The sequence below is a fragment of the Astyanax mexicanus genome, chromosome 3, assembly GCF_023375975.1.
Source record: "Astyanax mexicanus isolate ESR-SI-001 chromosome 3, AstMex3_surface, whole genome shotgun sequence".
NCBI classification, from domain to species: domain Eukaryota; kingdom Metazoa; phylum Chordata; class Actinopteri; order Characiformes; family Acestrorhamphidae; genus Astyanax; species Astyanax mexicanus.
Genome location: NC_064410.1, coordinates 49,327,497 through 49,352,266, shown reverse-complemented (window position 1 = coordinate 49,352,266; position 24,770 = coordinate 49,327,497). Strand labels below are relative to the sequence as shown.

The following is a 24,770-nucleotide window of genomic DNA, read 5'->3' as shown; positions in this document are numbered from 1 at the left end:
TTAACCATACATGTGGTAATAATAAATAAATAAAAAAACATTGTAATGTGGTTCTGTGATTATTCACACACTGTATAATCTCTACCATCATGGCTAAGATCTGAAATACTGTTCCTTTACGTTGAAAACTGCACAAATTGATTTCCACTGAATGCACAGCGGCAGCAATCAGCAGACCCCAGCCACTTACACTGAGACTTATCTAGATTCAATATCTCGTGTTTATCCACCAGCTATGTTTATCCACACCAGTTTTCTATAGTTTGTATTGCCAAGTCATGTTAAAAGACACCAGGATACAGGTTTGGGTAGGCAGTAGAGAAGGAAAACAGAAATTATTATCTCCTTTTTCAAAGAATATTAAAGAAAGTAACAAAATGAGTTGTTTTAAATCTGCATACGGTTTCCATTAACATTGACAAAGTCCAGAAGCAGTAGAAACAACTCTTATGGTTCTGTGATTCACCAGGACTAGTAAAAACAGAAGAGAGGCCAAAAAAACTTAAATGTATGACACTTGTACATGGCAAAGGTAATCAGACCGGGAAAAGGGTTCACCTGCATAGCAACAGCTCAGTATTTATTTACCCCTGCTGGGCAAACTTCAATTACCCCACTGACGTCATTAATTCTGAGAAGAGTTAAGGCTACATATGTAATTTGAAGAAATGGATAGGATTGAAAATGGCATGGTTGCAGCTCCAATGTATCGAGGAGCCACCTACTGAGCTGGTTTGAGCCACTAAATACCACTCTGGTTCCAGTGCATCTGAACACCTGGACCTCATTTACACCTGGCATTAACAATGACCTAGGTGATCTGATCATAAGTGTCACGGAAAAAGTAAAGTTGTGAATGGGATGTAAGGCGTCTCAAGGACACAGACATCTGATCACTTAAATCACATTTAGAGGGCAGTCAGGACGTATGTAAAATGTCAGGTGTAAATAGGCTTTGGCTGTTTAATGGCAGGATAATGCTTATGATCAGCCAAGGAACAGTTCAGAGTTTAAATCAGGGGGGTCCAAACTTTTTTTGTTGGGGGCCAGAAGGAGAAATATATTTGAAGTCACGGGCCACAGACTCTGTAATAAAACAAATAATGAAATATACCACTTTAAATAATACTTTTTTCCTGATCATTTCATTTACACACCATTTTACTTGACTAACTACCTTTATCTTTGACAGTTGTGTGTAAACTAAGATTTTTCAAATTGATGTTTAATTTCACGATGTCTCTTAATATAAAACACCTTAATTACGGCAACTTTTAGACTCTAGAATAGAAATGCGCACTCTCTCCGCTTTTAGACTCTTTGGCCTGTTTTTCTGAGCTAGAAATGCGCACCCTCTCTGCTTTTAGACTCTTTTTCCCCGTTTTTTTGCGCTAGAAATGCACACCCTCTCCGCTTTTAGACTCTTTGGCCTGTTTTCCGTGCTAGAAATGCGCACCCTCTCCGCTTTTAGATTCTTTTACCCTGTTTTTCTGCGCTAGAAATGCACACCCTCTCTGCTTTTAGACTCTTTTCCCCCGTTTTTCTGCGCTAGAAATGCGCACCCTCTCCGACTCTTTGGCCCGTTTCTGACACCTAGCGTTCAAACTTTGAATCTCACATTATAAAAACCTGCTTAACAGCGGGCCAACTTTCATTCTATTCCTAAAATACCTCGCGGGCCGCTCCAAAAAACGGAAACGGCCCGCAAATGGCCTGCGGGCCATAGTTTGGACACCCCTGGTTTAAATGCTCCCCAAAGTCAAATGAAAGCATATGAGCAAGTCTATTTCCAGTGTTTCCAGTCTAACACCACCAGTGCAAACTGGCTGCTTCTTTATATCAATTTTATAATGTGTCAAGTGCCAAGTGTCACTCTCCTGATTTCCCACTTGAGGGAAAGGAAGCTTCCTGGGCCGGCTGCCTGAGAGATCCTACATCACAGCTTGGATGTTTCCTGGTCTGGTGAGGTCTCTGCATCGCGATTTGGAGCACTTTTATGCTGTACTCGGAGGCCTCTCTGGCAAGGCATGATCGTTTCTCCCTCACACTCAGCTGGTCCGGCTAAAGATTTTGGGTCTTGGTAAAGGGAAGCTTTCCCTCAGCCTGCTGTGGAACTGTATGTGTGTGGGGAGGTTGTTTTTTGTTGCTTATTTAGTTTCATGCCAATATGGAGTGTCCTTGGTATTGAGAAAGATGCTGAATCATCACGATCATCATCATCATCATCATCAGCACCACCACTATAGTGCTGGGCGATTTACACGATTAATTCGACTTAACGCAAAGAGTCTGAACATATACATACATATTTTTTTTACAGTTAAACTTAGTTTTAAACCATTTCTTTGTCATCTGTAATTTTTAGTAGGGGGGTATTGATTATATTTGAAATTCTTCTAATCTTTTTTTTTATGCCATAATCGCCCAGCACTACATTACCATCATCTGTGTCAATTTGTGTCAACGCAGTCCACATATAGATTTCAGTGCATATCGATGGAGCAGTTGTTGGCATTGATATTAGCAGGAAAAGTGAATTTCATGATTATCATCAGTCATTGATTGATCTTGACTATCAAGATTATATCTAGATAAACCAAACCACAAGCGTACACACACCTAAGATGCATTTAAAATGGATACAAATCTGACCATACAAGCCACTTGAGGTGGAATGAGAAGCATTAAGCTACACAATATAGTAGTGTATGACACACTGAACAAACAAAACTCCACACAGTAGAACCTTAACACCACCATGGTTCTGAAGGAACAAAATTTCGTTACACTGTGTACCTGTATTTAGATGTAACAACAATAAAAGCCTTAACTTGAGTCTTGACTTGATTAATGTAATGAGATATTTGCATATTTCATTCCACAGAACCTTTGGATTTCAATCTGACCAACCAGAGACTCTGCATATGGCTATCAAATATAAATATAAGCAGAATGTAAGCAGTTTTCTGGATCAGTGAAGTGATCAATTATAAAACAGGTTCTAAGTATCTGGGGACACTGCAGAAAATATGCGGCTGTGCATCTGATGGAAGTTTTTTGTTCTGTTTATTTATTTATTTTTTATGTATAAATACACTTGATTAATCATTTTTTGTTAATTATTTTACACAATATCCAGGGACCATCTAGTGCCTACTCTAAATTAATCGGATATTGATCTTAAGGTGGACCTTTTAGGGATACGATTATCATCAGACCAGAAAAATAAATAAATAAATAAATAAATAAATAAATCAATCAGTAAATCCCCAAGAAATGCTTTACTTTCAGTCACTCTTTTGAAGAGTGCTGCTTCCTCCTACCAGATCAGTTTCCACTGCAGACTTGCATGTTTTACAGATGGACTGAAATGTCATGGAGGGGGCGAGCCCTCCTGTGTCGCAACCCGTGTCTCTATGAGCTCACTTTCACAGACGCCAGCACTCCAGCATGAGTGTGACCTCCCCGAGGGCACGCAAAGCAGAAATATGACTTCAGCGATGTACTCATGAGCTCACGCCACTGTCGTTTCTACACTCGCAGCTCCAGAGGAGACGGACAGCAGGTGACAAAACAGCACGGCGGTCAGCGAGGCCTGCTGCAGGGCCTGCCCAACCTCTGCCACTGCTCTCGCTCCAGTTCTCCGTCTTGCTCTCTGGCCTTTTTAGACCAGGGGGATGTGCTACTTACTCACACGAGGGGGGAAAAGGACAGAGTGAGGAGGCGTATGACATAAGGCTAACAAAAAGCAAAACAAAAGACAGGACACTTGCAAGAATATGCAATCTCTCAGCAATGCGGTTACACTGAGATTCTTCCCAAAGATGGTCTTCTGATTCCGATCTGATGATGACCCATTCAGAAAGCTTTGTCTGTTGCCTCTACTGGAATACCGAGGGATCCAGACATCCAACATTTGAGTATGTATATACATAAACCCTCTATCAATGAGACCCAGTTTCCTTTATAGACTTCCCTGCGCTTCAATGGAATGCTAAAAATAAGCAAGGCTAGAAAGAGTGTGCGAACAAGAACAGCTCAGCCCCATTCTTTAAGAGAACAGTGCATAAAAGCACCATAATCAGTCAGTAAATCTGATAAAAAGGGATTACTAGCATCCACAGACTCACTGGAAGGCTGGAACAGAGACGAGAAAGGAAACGACTCACTTATTAGTGGGTAAGAGCAAAAATAAGAAAAAAAAAAACTATCATCTTAACCCTTAGCAGAGCTCCTCGCTGCACTTCCCGAAATCTCCTAGATGTGAGAGGCTTCAGATTACATCAAACGTGGAGGCTTTAGGCCTATAAGAACAGCAGGAGGGAACAATGATCATCTGTTCCAAAGATGTAGATTTAAATTGCAAATGGAGTTGACAAATTCAGGCATAAATTTCCCCATCACGTGTAACCAGGAGCAATCCTTCTGAAATTAAAACAATGGAGAAACAATGGAGTTACATCTACAGTAGACTGCACAGGGAACAATGTCAAGATTATGTTAACTCTCTTAAAAATAAAGCTTTCACAAGACCCATGTCTGTAGCATGTGAGAGTTTGAATAATCTCTAAAGATGAATACATTGATTGAAGGTTTAACCACAGTTTGGACCAAAATAGATGGTCTCAGGACTCAGTACCAAATACCTTAACTTTTGCCCTGTCCCATGGAGGCTACAGAACGCTGTACTGTCCTGTGGAATACGTGCGTGGCATCTTTTGCATTGAATGTGGATGCTATTTCTGCCAAAATTGCTTCTCTGTTTGCATGAGCAATAAGCCAGATGTCATCAGTCATGATAATTACAACCCACTGCACTGTCCACTGTGAGTGGTAATGCCTTCTATGATGTTTTACTGACACATGTGACACTGTAGATTAAAGAATATTAATTGAACTTCTGCAATGGACCATGGAAAATGAAATGTCCTATCCACCAGGCACCCACTACCAGGCCTTGCTTGATTATGTCAGATGGCTAGTGTTGAACCTCACTCACGAGTTAACAGCTCACAGCTTAAGACAGGCTTCACTGAAAGATACATTTATCGCCCCTTTATTTTTTGGAGTGTACATTCAGCTACATGTCTGAAATTTAGTATAAAATCAATAGGGACCTTGCTTTCATGAGAATGAGAATAACACCAAAGCCCATTGGTTAATTCACTAATTGGACCATGGACATCATCGACTCACACTCTCTCAAAGACACACACAGACACACACTGTTACTGTATATTTATTACTCTGAGGAGGGGCTGCTGGCAAAATGACCAGAATTTGCATAAGGCCAGTTTCTGACACTAATGAGGCCAATTAGACGGATGGCACCCATAGCAACAGAGTTGTAATTGGTTGGCTTCCACTTTGCGGCATTTGTGAGCAACAGAACGTGGGTTTGGAGTCAATGTGTTTCGCGGCTGCGGAATCATGATACATTTGATTTCAATTTGGCCGCATCCCTCTTTTAGCCTAAGGTTAGGGGAAGCTGCAACAAAGCAAATCAGCAGTCTTGCACCTTCAAAGCTATGCACTACACCCTCCCACATGCTCAAACACACACACACACACACACACACACACACACACGCTCAAACACAAACACACTTAACAACCATCTGCGTACACCAGAACCCATGCAGACAACAGGACAGTCACAGTACACTTCTCCATCTGAACAACTACACGAAATCTCCTTCTCAGCCCACCCTCACACACACACACACACACACACACACACCATCCGCACCAGACACACCTAGATATGGACGGCATCTCCTGCTCACACTCCTTCAGCCATAACACTTAAAGCCCTGATCTTCATTAAACAAGACAACAGCTCATTGTGTCCGTTGCCATGACAACAGGCCCTTCTATTTTTAAGCCATGCCACTAATCAATTCTTGTTCTGCTGTCGCCCGAGGGAGGGAGGAGGGAAGGGCGGTTTGGGAGGAGGGTGGGGGCAGCAGAAGGGGGCAAAAGGGGAGCGAAAAGTGTGTGCGCGGGGGTGTGAAGTTAAAGACAAAGAGACAAAACACAGAGAGACAGACATGAAAGAGAGAGAGAGACGGACAGACAGACAGACCTACAGAGTGCAGAACCCGAGCGGTGAGATGCTGACAGCAGTGGCAGACTCAACAGCAGTAGAGTAAGACCCCTGTGATGGAATGCCTCGGTCCCTCAGTGCTAACCAGATTTTCCCTTCAATTAGCTTCCAGACCTGCTAGGAAGCTCTCCTAACCAGAGCAACCACACACACACACACACACACACACACTCACTTTATTTCACAACAGAGATCTGCATCCATGTACAAACTTGCCGCAACTCACCAGCTCATTGCCATTAGATGCGATACGTCACTGCGTCTGTCCATTTCAGGCACAGACAAAAATATATTAACCAAAATTCTTTCCAACATGTAGCTGCTCATCTCTCCAATATACACACCTAACACTAATGCTGCTCGCTTTCATTTCCAGCTGGACCATGCACACACTTAATCACGATAACATGAATGGAGAGAAACCTTCTACCTGGTTAGAATGGCAGTATGAAACCACAGAGCCAGCCTCAGAAAGGTTTATATACATATATACACATAATACATATGATTTTCACAACGTGAATGACAGACAGAATCACAGGATTTAGATTTTAAATCAGATTTTAAAAATAATAATGGGGGGATTTATACCCCTCTAGTACAGGAGTGACATTAAGCATGGTGCAGGTAGGCATGCTCATGTTTATATGTGCTCCAGAGAGTCTGATTCTATTGGCAATAACTCCCAACATGTATCACATATGTCTTCACTTTAACAGATGTGTTTAGAAAAAATTAATTATATTATGGCTAATAATTCCAATACCTTTAATCAGATTGCATCTCTAAAGTAATCACCTAATATCTCGATACCTAAAATATAGTGCAACTTCAGAAAAAGGGAGAGTTGGCGAGAGAGTGTATTATTAGAATCACCCCACTCCATACTTTACTCTGACAGGATGCAGTTTTACATTTAAATGTTAATTTTATCAATATTCCACTACTGTATTTAACCTATTACCGTATTTGCATTACTCTTTAAGACAGAGAGAATATGCCGTCTTAGACAAAAGTCTATATTAAGCGCTTGATCCATCCAATAAAAGATATAGACACTCCATTACAATCTCTTTTTAGCTTATCACTGAATGAGCTAACTCATTAACACTGCTCTGCTACTATAGTTCTGAATGAACATAAGAGTGCTGAATGAGTGCAAGACAAATTTCATTGCAAGTGGGCTGGCTACTTGTTGTGCAAATCATATATATGTATCTTTCTTTCTTTTGTACTGATTCTCTGATGGGAGTCATTGGAGCAAAACGCAAAAAAAAAAAAACATGTTAAATCTTCTGTATGATTTTTTTTTTTCCTTCAAAATCTCAACTTTCTTATAATAAAAGTCTTACCTCAAAAAAAGACAGTGAATGAATGATAAATAAGCAAAGTGTCTAGACTGGTCTTAAAAGACTTCAGATCAGGACAAACATAGTCCAGGATCCAGATAACAGGAGAATGTTCCTGATGCTCATACCTGCAAGCTTTTGGGAGTACACACTAATTAGACTAGGACATTACATGACAAAAAGTAGATGCTGAAATACACTAAATGGACAAAAGTATTGGGACATCTTCTGAACTGAGATCAACTAAGAGTATTAAATAAAAGGGAGGAGTCTATCCTGCTTTTGTAGGAGTAATTGTCTCTACTGTCCAGCAAAGGCTTTTTACTCAGCTATTAAGTACTGCTGTGAGGATTGGATTGCATTCAGTAACAAGAGTATTGGACATTGTGGATAAAGTGGGATGGTGAATATCCAACTCCCCATTTCATCTCAAAATTATTTTTTATTACTCTTGCGTATGCCTGTTACTAGGCAAGTAGCAAATAGCTTCATATTTATCTGCTTTAGAGAGTCCTATTCTACTGGCGATATGTCTCTACACTGAACAGACAAGCTGTGTGTGCAAATATGAACATCTGTGTCAGAAATGGGTGGAACGTAAAGTAGCTGAATGCATTCATTGTGTGTAGTCCACAAACTTTTGGACATGTAGTGTAAACTAGGTTATAACTGGGTTCATTCTTTGTCCTTTGTTAACCTTTTGTTTACCAAACTGGACTTTTTAATGCCAGGAAGGGAAACTATGAGCTACTTCCTATACACTACATTACTGCCCCCAGCTCAACAGCTTTCCAAGATCTAGTTTATTTGCAGTAAAATGACACACACACATACACGCGCACACACAAAAGGAGGAACTGAACGTTAAAGCCTTTACAATTGTGCCCAGTTTTGACTTAATTTACAGGAAAAGCCCCCAAAACAATGGCACTACGATGTTTTAGATTACAATACAAAACCCAAACACAACCCATAATACATTTCTGTAAGGACTCCGGACACTGCTGTTGGAGCTAAAATCAGATGAGTTAGTCAGAATTAGACTCCTGTTTCTTTAAAAGCAGCGAGTCACAATATCTTTTTTTCTTTCTTTCTTTCTTTTTTTTTTAACCAGGGTACCCAGTGGAGTCAAAATGCACGAGAGCCAGTCTAAGCCGGTTTGTAACCTCAGGGTATGGAATTATCTCTTAATATGTAGCCGTTAGTGGTCAGGACGTCACACGAAGACAGAGAAAAAGAGAGAGAGACAGAGAGAGAAAAAGAAAAAGAGAGAAGTGGGGGGGTGGGAGGGTGGTAAAGGGGTAAGGGGAGGGGCATGACGCTCCTGTGCTTTCAGGGCAGCAAGAGGAAAATGTACTTCTTGCAAGACGCTGAATCTAAAACCTGGCACCTTGACAAGAAGGCTCATTGCGGAACTTCAGACCACAGGGTGGGGCATACGTTGTTTAAACAAAAAAAAAAAAGAGGAAAAAAATGCTGGAACTTGAGCCATCTGGAGAGACTGAGGTAGCACAGAGATTTTAAAATGGGGCTGATCTGGGCAGGAGGGAAGGAGAGCAGGCTGAAGGGAACAAAGGAGTGCGACACGTCTAAAGCAGGAGTAAGCAAACGCAACAAAATGTCCAAAATACCACAAATCTATCAGCCTTTAACCCTACTTCCACCTGGTCACTTTGTGCATCTCGAGTATTGGGATTGTACATGGATAAGGCCAATTCACCTAAAAATTCTGTGTAAACAAACAGAAAATGCATTTTTAAGAGATTTACAAGAAAATCAAATCACCTCGGGAGGTTGTCTGAGGGCATTTTCACATAAAAGTCCAAAACCACAGTCTGATCCAAGGTTCATGTGTTTGCTATATTGTATAAGTTTAATCCGGTGAGTTTTGGGTCGATAATGCAGTTTAGTAAGAGTGAGTGCACTAAATAACTTTTTACGTGTCAATGAGCAGAATCTCCATATACTAAACACTAATTGGTTTGTAGAATGAGATCAGTTCAGCAAGTTGCCTTTTCAGGTGTCATGCCGAATTCTGCCTCCCTACCAGAATTTAACTTTTCTTTGCGTGTCTTTGTGTCACACAGCAGAATGAGTGTAATTTCACAATAGGATTCCTTTAATTTCTGTTAATAAATAAGGCTTAATCAACAGTTACAGTAGATAGAGGAATCAGCAGCACAAGCTTATGCATCCATGCTGCTACAATACACAAGTGTATGTGAAGGGGAGCCGGGGAGTTGACACAGGATATTTTTCTTCTTCTATTTGTTTAATGGGTGATTATAGCCATCCTTATGTTCCAGTAATTAAAAAGTCTTGATAATTTAGAAAAGTGATCTGACCAAATCAGGGCCCTCTAGTACAGAAGGAGGTTAGATGCACCTTTCACTTCAACTGAAAAGTCTAAAAATCCAAACCAAACAAGGTGAGTGTGACAGCACCCTGGGCTACATGTTACAGCACTGTAAATGCATCCATCACTCCAAGACCCATTTGGCAACTGAAACTCCTCCAAGTACAACCAATACACCAGTAACAGTTGCTGTGCGACAAGTGAATTTGCATATTCTGTCTGACACAGCAACTGGATATCAGTCTGACTAACTGGAGATGCATTTGACTATCAAATGTAAATTCATGTGGTTAGAATCTTATCAGGATATAATCCACCTTCCAAAATACATAATGTTAGCAGGTGTTAACAGGGTCTTAGTGTGGATTATATCCTATTCATCAAACACACAGCATCTCTTACCTAGCTTTAGAGGGTGTGTGCACATTTTAACACGTCTAATGGTTTACTAAGTTGAGCAGAAATGTGATGAAAAAGCTCTCTCAGCCTTAGCTTAAGTAAAGGGTGAAGATACAGTCACACATTCTGGGACATTACCACCACTCCACCAGGCAGCTGGAAGGTGAAAAGACAGACAGCTCAGCTATAAGAGTGTCCACAGCTTTGAGGAGACCCAGGCTGTAGTAGTTGAGTTGCATCTTTTCTACACAGGCCTTAATATTATGGTGCTACGACTGAAAAACTAATTTTGGTTTCAAAAGGTAAAAATGTGTAAAGATGTGCAGATTAAAATCATACATACATAATACATACACTATGTGTATACCCCTTTTAATGAATGTGACTTTTAGCATCACCAAGGCAACCTTATTGCTGAAAATAATGTGCAAATGCACACACAGCTAATCTAGTTACTGTAGAGAAGTACTGGTCATGCAATATGACTATTTGGGGCAGATCAGCACAAAACTATTAACCCCATGACTAATGCCAGGGGTGGGCAGAAAACCACCCAGCTGTGTTCTCTGGAATAATGGTGCTCCATCCAATACTTTTGGGAGGAGTTGGGGATGTGGTGGGGTGGTGATCATCCAACATTCTGACCTGACTCATGCTCCCGTCACTGAACACAATCAAATCCTCACATCAATGTTCCGCAATCTAATAGCAAGTCTTCTCTGTACTTTAGAGAATGTTATGGCAAACAATAGCAGGATAAACTCTTGAACTGAAAAGAAACAACTATGAGCAGGTGTCTCGATATGCATGAAACTTTAACACCAACCCTTTAAGAAAAACAGTTAAGAAACTGCATATATAAACAGCTTGTTATACACAGTGTTATATGCGTGTTCTTGTGTGTGCTGAATGAGTTGGAGGGGGTGGGGTTATTTTGGTAAGCTTCTTGCGTATAATAAGACAAAGAGGCCGTTATTAAGAGATTACAGGTATTGGGAGTTAGACCTTGTACCTGTACAGGTAAAGAGGAGCCTCTTTTGTCTATAAAAAAAACAAAGAAAGAAAAGAAAAAAAAAGTATCATGACACATGATTATGTATGGAATGATACCAAGCTCACAATATTTTTGATATCGATATTAAACTCTTCATTTGTAGCTAATATAGATATGGATTATTGCCCTCTACCATCTCCCGACATAAGACTTAATTTCACTGTTTACATATAGAAATCAAGATTAATTCATAAACTATTAACTGTTGAGATTCATTCAAAAACTGCTAGTTTATCTGATGGCACAAGAACCAACTCATTTACATATATCTGCCTAATCTGCCTAGTGCCCACCATGCTTTAGTCCCACACATACATACTGCAATTTTTCATTTCCATTTTAAAGGGCAAAGTAAGAAAAACAAACTGTATAAGTAATGTGACACCAGTATGTCTATAGTACCGGACGTTATTAGGAGCTATCTTGTAAGTGGGGTTATATAATAGAAGCGAGGCCTGACAGTGAGTGATAGATTGATGTTAAGTGTCATTTAAATGTTCTGTGGACATTTAACATTCATGAACATTAACATGTGAACTGTAAATATGACACAGAAGACATCACCACCCACAGTGGACAGTACAATATAATTGGTTTCTTAAAACTTGCAACATTTAACAATATGTTTCATTATTGTCAGAAAGTCCAAGCATTTTTTTTTTATCCTCCAGTAAACTGCACTGAAGCATCTTTAGTCCATGAGAAATATTTATGGAAAAGACCAGTGGACCTCAGAAATGATGAGCAGAAGAGAAAAGAAGAGATGGTGCCAACCAAACAAATTCATAACAGGTACAGTGCACGGAAAAGTGCAGTTAAATGGTCCCAGATCCTGGCTTAAACCACCCTGTGGTAAAAGGCCAATGCATAAAACGACTGGCAAAGCATTAATAGGATCAAGCGTATAACTTCCCGATTAGACCACAGGGATCATGTTATGAAAACTGCAGAGATGTAAAGCATATAACAGAATCCAATTCATGAAACATAGGTACCAGAAGAGGAGTTAATTTTATTGGTCAGCACTTTACAGCAATATTGCTTAGTCAGCTGAAGTATATTGAAAAACTGAGCACAAACCAGCAGTAAAAGTGTCTCAACATACATGCATGTCCACATTTTATGATTTACGGTCAATAAATAGATGACAAAAACGTCAAGATAAATAAGCAGGAATAAGGGTTCTCCAACAGTTCTTTAGAGAATCCAGTGGATAGAATTCAGAACCATGACAACCAAACAAACCATTTATTATTTGTTCCCTTTTTTATTACAAAGTTTGTTAAAGAAATTTAAAATAACTTTAGCAAGGGTTTCACTACGAGTTATGGGTAAAACATTAATTCAGTTCTATACACAACCCTTTTGACAAAAGGTGTATAGGTGAATCAGTGATAGTCAGTTATTGCTCTAAGATTAGCCTTTTGACACTACAGTGAACTCAGGTATTGCAAGAAACGTTCTCAGAGTTTTTTTGCACAACTCCGCTTCACACACACACACACACACACACACACACACACACACTTACACACAATACACAAGAATGGTTTCTGGGTCATGGAGATATGCAAACAAGAACCAGAGTCAATATTCTGTTAAAAGTTCTGTAAAGGTCAAGAGGGAAGGCCTAGAAATGATTTCAGAAACTCACTTGTTTGACCTACATGTGGCACCAGATAAGCTACTGTAGAGTGTATTACATCACAGTATGCCCTTCTGAACATGATATCGGACAAGTCAGCGTTATGTAGGGCTGCATGATATTGGGAAATACAGAATTTGCTATATTTTTGTGTGTTATTGAAATATTAAAAATACACTTTTAACAGAAATCACCATAATTCAATTATGTAAAATGTCATAATATTAAGAATGAGTATCAAAGACTGGACAATACTGGGCAGATATAATATGCTGGTATGCAGTAGGTCATGAAAAATGAAATTTGAGTGAATAATTCTTTTGGATCAAGTGGTAAAAAGATAAAATTCACTTCAATTTGCCTTACGTGACACTGCACATCCTGCAGGAGACTATTGGGTATGCCCACTTTGAGGTAACAATACTGAAACAATATTATATCAGATTAACAAACTTACTTCCAGGTGGATAATACCAATTATTAACCATTAATGTTTCAATATTGCAACATTAAAAATTATTTTGTGCCAAACCTGATTAATTCAACAAAGAACGAGTAAAAAAGAGTGGAGTAAAGAGAGTAAAAACAGAACACTCTGTGTTAAAATATAGAATAAATATTAAAATATAGAGGCCGTTACACCTTACAATATTCTATTTCACAAACTAGAGTTTTTAGAATTTCCCCTCACTCAGTACAGCTCTACCACTTCTGGAGTAGAGTAACAAATCTGCATTACGTTTCTGTGGTAGCCTGTATCAAAAATGTATAATGTAATGTGGAGAACTCTTCTGAACACAATTACCCAGAACCAATGCTTATTGTTACAAACACAGATTGTAACCCAAAAGGTGACAACTTTTTAGCGACACATATTTACACCACGCAGAAGTCAAATGAATCCTTTGTTAATCAGACTGAAAACAGACTGCTTTATAGTGTATGCAAATGAGCTCATATGCAACAATCAATTAGCTGTGTCACTGTGAATATTCTTTTCTATTTAAAAGACACAGGGCACCTTGAAAATCTACATATTTCCATTGTGCTCTTCATTCTTTTTACACCGGCAGTCAATGTTTACCAGTAAATGGTGGTTTAGTATAATCAGCATCATGCGCTAATTGGAAGGGTTATGACTCATGAATAAAATTTTTTAAACACAATGTGCTGCATGTATTGTAGCAGGTTGGTGCAAAATGACAAGGCAAAGTGCTGTTTAACCAAAACAAAGAGCTTTAAGTCAACTACCTCTACACAATAAAACTAGGCTACTGAATTAAACTCAGAAAACCAATGTTAACAGCTAGGAAAGGTGTCAATGTTGAGTAGTCTCTGTCCAGGGGGCAGCCTCTTCTCTGTGTATATATACAGTATATATATATATATATATATATATATACACAGAACATAAAATGGTCATCACAGTACTGGGAGTTTAATATGGACTCCAGAGGTGGATTACTAACCCTCGTATTATACAGTATTTAGCTTAAACATGTCTAAGACCACTTTTAGCAGCAGTTCTCAGTAGTCCTCCTCAGATTTACATCTGCTTTTAGAAGTGTTTTGGGAGGGGGTTCCTGACTGCCACAGCTGCCAAAGTCTTAGCACCATCACTGAGAGATCGCAGGTTCTGTCTCCGGTGATGCCACAGCCATCTGTTGGCAGAAATCCTAGAGAGCAAAATTAGCCTTGCTCTGTCTGGGAAGGCAGGATGGTCCTCCCTCTCCCAGCAGTCACTCAGTACAAAGCCAGACAGTAGGGGGTTCTTGTAGCCAAATCACTGGTGGTTAGCATTCTGCTACAAGTCTGTTCAGCTTCCAAATGGCAAATCGAACAGAAGTGGACGACTGGCCTCAAGTGACTCTTTTCACACCTATAATTCATTTGCTCTTGTTTAAATCAGTTAACATGTTTGTAAATTTGGAGCGTTTTTCTTTTTCTTTGTTTTTCCTTTTTTTTGTTGCTTGGTTTTTCACACAATAAAAAATGCATTACCAAAAAGTGCAGCACAAAATGTACAACAACAACAAACCATATACGCTTATTGCGTAGATATGTCTGGGGTTGGAGCAAGAAATTAAATACAGGAAGAGGATACCGTGTTCTAGACTAGGGCTGCAATTACTAGTCAACCTAATTAATGTTGACTATAAAAATCTCACTGGGATAGGACTGGTTGTACTCACAAATACATCTGATATTTAGATACTATCATATCACATGAAATGAAGATCAGATATTATGCCTAATTTTTGTATTTGAGTTTCATCGGCCACTATTTAATCTTACTATGGGAACCTATGTTATGTTAGGTAAGAGACTGGACTGCAGGGAGATTTTCACAGGTGTGCAGACTCGAGCAGGTGAGGTAACTCATGCAAAGGAACTGGAGTTGTGCTGACAGGAAGCAATGATGTAGAGGGCAGCAGAAATAGTTGTTACCTAATCGACTAATCGTAAAAAAAATAAATAATCATATTAGTTAACTTCCTAAATATTCTGTTGCAGCCCTAATCTGGACTAGAGCATATTTCAGAGCAGCTTAATTAAGAGCATAAATATAACTAAGAAAAACACTTCCGAAAATGTAGCACTAAAGTTTATTTGATGCATTCGGCGTGTCAAAGTACCTATCAAAAATAACACTGAGCTTTTAATTTTGCCATTTTGCTCACTCATACAAACAGTCCTTTATACATAAATAGCGGTATTAAATTTGCTAGCACAACATTGTCCTGTGTTCCATATGCATAACGTGCCATCCCATAGAAGCCTTCACATAGGAGAAAGCTGCCATGTTACTCTCTGTGCTTTCGTTTTGATGAAATTGGTTTGCTTTCAATCAATACTTCCCAATTTCGTGTCAAACGCACAGACACTTTACAATTTATGCAGCCCAATTCCCATCTTCAAACCCAATTTTCGCTGAATTAACAGCGAAAAACAGAGACTACGCTCTGATCACACTAATGAACCTGCAGGTACTCCAGGTCTCATGGACCTTCATGACAAGACATTGTACCTTCCAGACATGTCCTACTGTGACTTGTAATTTCAAAGGTTTCTTCATATGGTTATCAGTATGTAGGCATGTGGGTCAATATGAATCTACCTGTAGCTAAAATTTTTCACTGCATACAGATGCATACATTTTTTCTGCCATCATGCTAAGAGGCATATTGTGCTGTTTCCTGCTGCTGTTTATCTAGCTCAACTGTCAGGAAGGCTCTGTAATTAAACTTCACAGGGAGCCATTCATCTGCGCTGATTGTTTCTGTGTGGGGTTTAATAATGCTTGCATGAGGCCCACTGAACACAGGCACTCCATTCAGGTGTTAAAAAGAACAGTGTAACAGCATGCTATAATACTACACAACCCAGCCAGGTAAATCACTCAGTCAGTCATTCTTATTCTTCGTCATATGGCAAGAAACAGCCAGCATATTCATATGCAGTCCAGAAATGATGCTAATAGCATGATACCAATGATAGCTCAGGTCATCCAAGTATCTATGGCATCTGCTGCATGAATGCTAGCTGCAGGAGTATGGGTGGAGTTGGAGTAATTTAACTTGTAAACAATACACCGGCTATATAGTATAGTTAAGATTGAGTATAATGTGTTGTCCAGTGCAGGGATCTCTAATAGAAAGCAACTATTCACATTCCCATCTGAAACGAACCTGACGTTAGCAGTTAGTACTTTTGTTCAGAACACAGTGTCCTGACACTCTGACTGAATGATGAGCATTCTCCTCCAAGCGTCAAGATGCTCTATAGGACTGCACGCCTAGTGGTTTAAAACAATGTGGCAGGAATCTCCACATCCATCACAGGAAGCATGTGCCTCCTTTACAATTCTTCTATACCAGAAAGAGACTAACAGAGAGGAACACAAACCAAACATCAATTTAAAACCCTGGAGCAAGAAATGCCAACTCTCACATAATGCTGCCTTAAGGTCATGAATGTTAGCTGTCATGGGCTTGTGCAAAACCCTGAGGAGCACATCAACTCCATTTGAAAGGTCCTCTAAACACAAGCTTTAATAGAATCTGTGATTGTTAAGATCTAATCTACAATCTACAAAAGGTCTTAATATTGTTATATATTTTAACCTTGCTTAAATTGAAAAGTTAGAAACATTCAATTAAAATACTGCTATGCCATGACTGCCATCACATGTAAGGGTTTATACATGTTCACAGATTTTCTATGTACTCTCAGAATCTGAATCTCACTGTTAGCAGGTGAGATTATAGAACCTACAGTAACAGAACTACATAACTTTTCAAGTTCATGAGCACAAGGTGTTAATGTGAGACTCATAGAAAATCTATCGTTCACAAGCTGACAAAACTTTTATAACAACCTGATTTTGCACCTTCCAGAGACTTATTGCAAATCAAATGGAAATGTTTTACAGTACTACCTTAAACCTGTTTTATAAACGTAAAGGATCATTTTTCCTGGTTGTGATTGCTATAAAGATATCAAACATAACCATTACAGTACTGGAATTTCCAAAACATCTTTACACCAGTACATTTATGGGAAATCAATCCCATACTGTAAATATAATAGAAGGAGCACTTTTCCACACACACAGTTGGCTTAAGTTAAGTTTTTTTTTTTTGTTATTTAGTCTTCTTGTTACCACAGTGCAAGTTGAAACACTGTTTATCACTACACTTCACAAGCATTCATTAGCAACACACATTAATTAGCAGCACGTGGCAGCAACCAACAAGGCTTCCCACTCTCACAGGAATTTCACTTGGGTGAATTTTTAAATAAATAAATTTTTCTGATTACATGCAAATTATGATGATTTCTCACTTCTTAAAAAAAAAAGAGTGAGTTTAATTATATTTTATGAATTTAGTTCACAAAATGAACATTTTCAGGTGCAGACAAGAACTCGACAAGAACCCTTCTCTCGAGATATGGACGCTAAACACTCCCACGTGAAAGTAGACGTGAAAGTAGATCCATCACTTGCGAGAATAGACCGCCTCCGAATATGGTACTACTCATAATTTCTCAAAATGCATGTTTATACGCACACAGTCATAATTTTCTAGCACTGGTACAGAGAGACCCCCAAATTCCTTCATGTATACAAAACTTCTACTCTGAAGTTTATGGGCACTCGAGCAGTCCATGTACTGTTGTGTGCGAAGGTTTGGACACATATTTCTAAATGAGAAGTAATAAACACAGCCTTTGTGGCTAATCAAAACATAAAACACAATCTTTTTAGTAAATCCTAACTAATACAGCAACTCTGTTTAGTACAACACATAAAAGTAAAATTTTACTCTAAATCATCAGTGTGTGCTGTGCAAAAGTTTAACCATGTTAGAGAGTCAGGTCAGAGGTATCTCCTTCAGCACAAACAGAAATAGTCTTAGGCAATCTAGTTGCACAGTTAGTTTATTTCATATCTACCGGTATTCACAAGTTTTTTTTTATGATGTTTAGGTCAGGGGACTTTAAAAGTCGTCCTTAATGGGTTAAAGCCATCACTTTCAGTTTTAAAAGATGGTTTGATATTTGCACCCATGATTTGAAATCTATTGAAATGCTTTACAGATATCACCTTACTCTTTATATGAAATGCAGTTTCTGTTTTCTCCAAAATATGTCTTCAATGATTGTGGCCAATGAGGTATATTTTGACTGCATCAGTCCACAAAATGTTTCTAAACTATTTGTTTTCTCTAGAACTGAGAACCCAACTGTGAACTTTCACATTCAACCATATGTAAAATGTTTACTTTTTAATAGCCCATATTATAGAAAACGTAAAAAAAAAAAAGGAATTCTTTGAACAGAGTATATATTTTTTTTAATGTGGAGTCCACACCAATCTTTAAAGTAAGCCTACATTCATTAACATGTAGATCACAGGCCTATCACAAATCTACTTTATTTAGGTCTTTTTAAAGTGACCATAAAGACTTTTAAAATTGTAATTTACTTGAAAAACTAGAACATAAATGAAAAGTGCAGACAAACACAAACACACTTCTGAAGAAAACATAATATAAAAGTATAACAAGCCTCAACATCCAGAAAAACCTTGAATAAATACTTTAATTTCAAGTTAAGGCCTAGTTTTAAACAACACCATGTATGTACTGAACCAACACTTACTTGCTAACCTTATCACCCAGACCCACAGGCTTTATCTAAATAAGCGAGAAAAGAAACTCTCAGCTTATCAAAGTGTCAATGAAGTGAACATATTTCGACCTGGCAGTGCATTCACAAGGCTTATTTTAGTACACTTGCACACAATAGTCAAACGTGAGCATTAAACAGAAAGAGCGATGAAAGAAACACTGCTTTAGATGACTGGAGAAAAGTGCAGAAGGTCAAGAGGCCGATTTATGAGGACATTTGCCAGTCCTATTCTTGCTGCTCACAACTGACCCAGCCTGCATTCATCTACAACAAAACTTTAGGCCAGGTAGTCATATTTCACGGCTATATATCTGCTGGTGCATGTTTACAGAACAAGTCACTTTGTTGTGTCTACTAGTGATGTTTGCCAAAGGGACATGGCTAATTCTAAACACTGCCTTTTCTGACGATTTAGAAGTTTTGAAGCAAAGCCAAGGCAACAGCCAATGCTTTTTGGGGCCACTGTCGTAGCCTACAGCTTGGCTCGAGCTGTGGGTCTTTTTTGGTACATTACCTCAACTGTCAGTCGCATGACGTGGATGAATAAACCAGATGCAGATAGCATTCAAGGGGGTAAGAAAAAAAAGTATTTTCATTGATAAAGTCTATACATCACAGTTGTACAGACCTAATAACTGTTGTACAAAACATGGAAGTACAGCACCATGACATCTTTCAGCATACGGCACATCAGTGATGAAATCTACATTGACAAATATTAGACAGCACCCCAGACAGACAGACAGAGTCTTTGCTCAGCGCATATTCTATCTAATCACCTGGTGACACATATCGCAAGTCTCATGGGTTTAGCTATACCAACCAGGCAGTCACTGGAGATAAGGTGGGCATGCACCATGGAAATTAAAGAGAGCACACTGCATGAAATCCCTTCACAGGCAGTGACCACAAGTTGGGGTGCTTTGACTGAAGTGATGAATAGCTTAAAAAAGGGAAGAAAAAATAAATAAATACAACCAGAGTCCTCTATCTTCCATCTGAAGAGTAGGAGAAACAGTCCACACAAAATGGCTTTGAGCAAAACAGTCAATAAGAACATTGTTTGGACCCCTCCTGAGGATGTAATACTAGTGGGGCAACCCTCGCAGTGGGCAGCAGCCTCTTTCAAAATGAGCAGAAAAAAGGAGAAAAAAAAAAAATAACAATTGGCTCTGATCTGATGTGTCTGCGGTGAAAAACTGGTCTTAGGAACCAGATATCCACATTTTTGAGCAGTAGATGACGGGGTACCGAGAAGGACAATGACCTTCTTGAATAACGAGATATGAAACTAAATCTGTACACTACACAACCTGAAGACCAGCATGTTCAAATTAGTTACAATGAAAATTGTGGTCACTACGCAAATCCATGCCACCAAATTAGGTTTCGACTACTGGATACTGAAAAAGCTGCTTTTTGCATATATTCACTGACATGAAAAAAAGCGTTACCAAATTCATGCTTTTTTTTCCATTTTTTTATGCATTATGAATCTGACGTGTCAAAATTTGATAAAGAAAATTAACTGAAAGGCTCAGAATTACTTTGAAATAAAAAAATAGTATAGTAGTGAAAGTATAAATAAAGATGTTTCTTCTCCTGTAAAGTTACTATTGGATTGGATATACAAGGTTTTGCATGACAATGATAATACAGTGACAGTCGGTGACACAGTCAACACTGCAAAAAGTGGAACAGGATGTGCAGATGTTGCTTTGAAGTATTTTTTATGTTTGAACTTATAAATGACGAATTGGTATTGAATCATTGAGTCATTTACTCTATTTATTCAGCTTGGTATTGCTTAATGCAAGATATCTGAACTAAATAAAAGCAGGTTAAATGCTAGTCATTTTAACTTGCACTGACAAAGCTAAATAGAAGCTAATAAAATAAAAAAGTAATTACTATTTATAATTCATAACTTATTATAATTATACACTTTCAGAATTTGTAATAAGCAATAGGCATGCAATATGGCTGCAGGCCTATTTAGGGAATAAATTTAAGCTAGTGTACAATAGAAGTGTGAAAGTCACCCGAAATGCCAGTAGTAGCCCATGTATTTATTTTATATGGAGCTCTCCCAGTGCTGATGAGGAATAAGGCGCTTATGTCAGCATTTACAGAAATAGCCTAAGTTTAAATGTGTGAAGTAGTCCCATTTAAAACCTCATTGTGTGTGAAAGTACATTGGAATTACCTGAAATACTGCAAGACAGACCTGACTGCACCACTGCTGTATCCTGCTGAGATTTAAAACCTTCAAGAATGTAATATAATATTCTGATTTCAGTTTATTGCAAAAAAATATATATTTTTTAACCCATAAGAGCACAGATTCATTTCTGAACATTGATACCCAAATAAAAAACTGAACCTTAAATTCAGTGAGTAGCTCATTTAATTATTTTTATTATTATGATAAAGAGCACATGACTAAATATTTTAAGGTTACAATCATGATGACAATAATAATTTCATAACATGTGCTTTATCATTTGGATCTAATAATCGTGTTAAAATTAGTCATATGGAAATGTAAAACATTTTATTAAAGCATTTGAATTATTAAAATGGATGGACCGGAGCAAAAACACACTTTTAGAAGGAGCTAGTTTCATCTCCAGAACTAACCCAGAATACCCACATTCTGTAGATTAGATCAATGAAAACAGATTCACACAGTGTCCTATGATGCTCTCAGGATGTTCACTATATGTCACTTAAGACCTTCATGAGTTAGTGATGGACAGAGTACTGTCAGGAAGATCATGGGCTATTTTGGGTTAAAACATACTTTTAAATGAAAGTATTATTACTATATAATGTAAGGCTGGGAGATTTGTTTAATTAATTTGATCGTCAAATAGTTAATAATGAATTAATGTTTCATAGTGATTTTTGAAATGGGATAGTAGAGATAATACAGCTTTACTATAGAAGCTGCCAGAGGGAATCTCAGTTGATAGACTTTTTGATTTGATGTGGCAGCAATTTTCATATTGTACACTTTTTTCTTAACTATAATACTAAACTCCAAGGAGTTTATGATGTTTGCACTGTGTTCTTATATATTTGAAGAATATCAAGATCATATCAATGGTAATCTTAAAATGACAATAATATTGCTTATCACAATTATTTATGGAATTATATATGATCCACACAATAACAGTTATCGTGACAGGCCAAGTTGTAACCATTCTTGTAACCAAATTGTTCAGATCAGTGTCAGAATTAAATTATATTGTATCGACAAAAACTACTAAATAGTAGTATAGAAATGAGGCTATCTAAGATTTATACAGATCACTCAGCCAGCTCAATACTTGTTCAAACTGCTCCCTTCAAGTAAGCGATTTCGAAGAATTTTACGTAGAACATCAAGGTTTCGTGCCTATTCACTATTAGAATGTTTCACCCCTCTGCTTTATCATAATGATGTACACTTCTGTAGCTTTGTCACTCTTGTGAATGTGTGTAATTGTATGTGTTTTTAAGCTGCACTATCACAAATTCCTCTCAGTCACTACTGATACAGCAATAAAGTAATGAAAAGAAATGAAAAAAAAAAATGTATAATTGTTGGTCATATCGCCCAGCCCTGTTCCATGCCATTAACCTCTCCCCTAGATGCTAAAAACAAAAATGCAACTTCAGCAAGCAAATGAAAAATCTACAGCCAAGTTGGAAACGGCTGCCCCCCCAGAACACACACTCAAAAAAAAAAGAAAAAAAGAAAAAGAAACCCCCACCACACACACACTTACACACTTGGACTTGGTCAGTTATAGACTGTATAGCCTACAAATTAGGCGCCGTCTCACTCTGGACGTGTCTGCAGCACCAAGAATAATAGACTGCATATATTATTGATCAGAGTTTCTTTCCAAACGTCATCTCCACCCGTTTATCAGTGACTCCCTGTTGGTTAGGATCAATGCATGCATTCAGGTTGGAATTACATTTCAGCATTTCAGCCTTTCCCCCCTCTTGTCAAGTGCTGGGCAGCCATTTGCGTGCATATGGAGCACGTTGAGAACGTCCTCACTTACGTAAATGGCTGATGCATTTTCGGATCTTTTTTTTTCTTTTTTTCTAATTGTACAGCCATCAGCTCTGCTGCCGTACACTCTCTCTACCACAGAGTGAGTGTGTGTGCCCCACTCTACACACACACACACACACACAGTTCACAGAATATATACACACACACAGCGCTCTGAGCGCTCACAGCCAGCAGAGAAGCTCAGAATCTGAAGTACTTCTTTTACATTAGTTAGATAAATTATAAAATCATAATATGAGTGTATAATAAGTAAATTTAGGGGCTTTTCTTTTTCATTGTGTGCGGCTGCACTGTACTGTATGTAGCCTCAGCCCGGAGGACGAGAAGCTGGCTGGCTCCCTTCTCAATCTGGCTTAAACCCCCAGAGACACGGGATGAAACAATGAAACGCTTTTTAGACCAGAAATGCTGCAAATCTCCTACAGAAACGTTGAACTATTTGCTTGGCTAAATTTCTAGCTACATTTCAGACAATTTGACTCACTCTATTGGCTACTATTACTCTATATTAGTAGCTAGTTAGCACTCTTTTAATACTATTAGTTAGCGTTAGCCAGCCAGTCAGTCAGGCACTTTGAACTAACGGTAACGTTAACGGCGTTAGGTTATCTGACTAATAGCTGCCCGCTCGTAGCCAAGCAAAGCCGTACCGCTATTGTCTCTCGTCAGCTCGCTAAACAGTTTGAAACGCCGTTTCTATCGTCGTAAGCTGCAGCTTTCCATACGCTGTGCAGTTCCACTCCGCTCAAATCCCGCCGCTGTACATTCAAAAATCACGTCCCGTCCCGGCTAGGCCGCAGCTGAATCCCCGGACTCACCTGACTCGCCTTCGCCCTTCAGGTTGCTCTGGATCCGGGTTCACTCGCCGATCCCGAAGCGCCGCAGTAGCTCCTCACGACCAGTCCCCGGCACCGGCAGGCAACACAAAGGCGCTGATTGGGCCTCGACAGGCGCTCATCCCCCTCGGTCTCTGCCCAGACAGACGGGTTATTGGTCGGCGGCTGTGTCGGAGACGCGCCCCTATTAAGGTGTATGTTGTTGTCTGTGTCTGGAGGGGAGGGGACAAGGAGCTCTGAAAATGATGGGAAACTAAACGGCTTGTTATGCGCGTCGTGTCAGCAGCAGCAGCAGCAGCACAAGGCGAAGAAGCTACTTTACTACATGGGCAGCAGATAAATTGGGGACAGCCATATTAACTCCGTTCTCCACGCCATCACGGCTGATCGACTCAGGCGCTTTAAGGATTATTTATTTCAGCGTTTTGAGAACCTTGTCCGGCATCCCGACCTACAGGCTACGCTTTTCACAGCCGTCTAATAAACGTCTTGCTAGTTACAAAGGGACAAGTGTTGTTAGAGATTAGATCGCCGTGAACTTGGTAGTAGCTAGGCTGGTTCAAAAACGATGAGCGTGGCAGATTAGCTATCCTATCATAACACTATAGCTAACGCTATATTTCCCCTAGAAATCTATGAACTGTAACTACAATGAATCGCAGATATCGTCGTTAATCTTGACATTAAAGCGGATAACGCACATATAATTATTGACAAATCGAAAAAAAAAATATATATGTAAATTTATTGCAATG

At 38.9% G+C, this 24,770-nt stretch overlaps 1 protein-coding gene across 1 annotated transcript in view; it reads right to left on the bottom strand.

The window, feature by feature from the left end:
• gatad2b (GATA zinc finger domain containing 2B) overlaps positions 1–24,567 on the bottom strand; it is a 57,691-nt gene extending 33,124 nt beyond the window's left edge. The window contains exon 1 of the mRNA XM_007259838.4: positions 23,998–24,567. The gene's annotated coding sequence lies outside the window, so the exon portion shown is untranslated. The remainder of the gene's footprint in view (positions 1–23,997) is intronic.
• Positions 24,568–24,770: the final 203 nt, after the last annotated feature.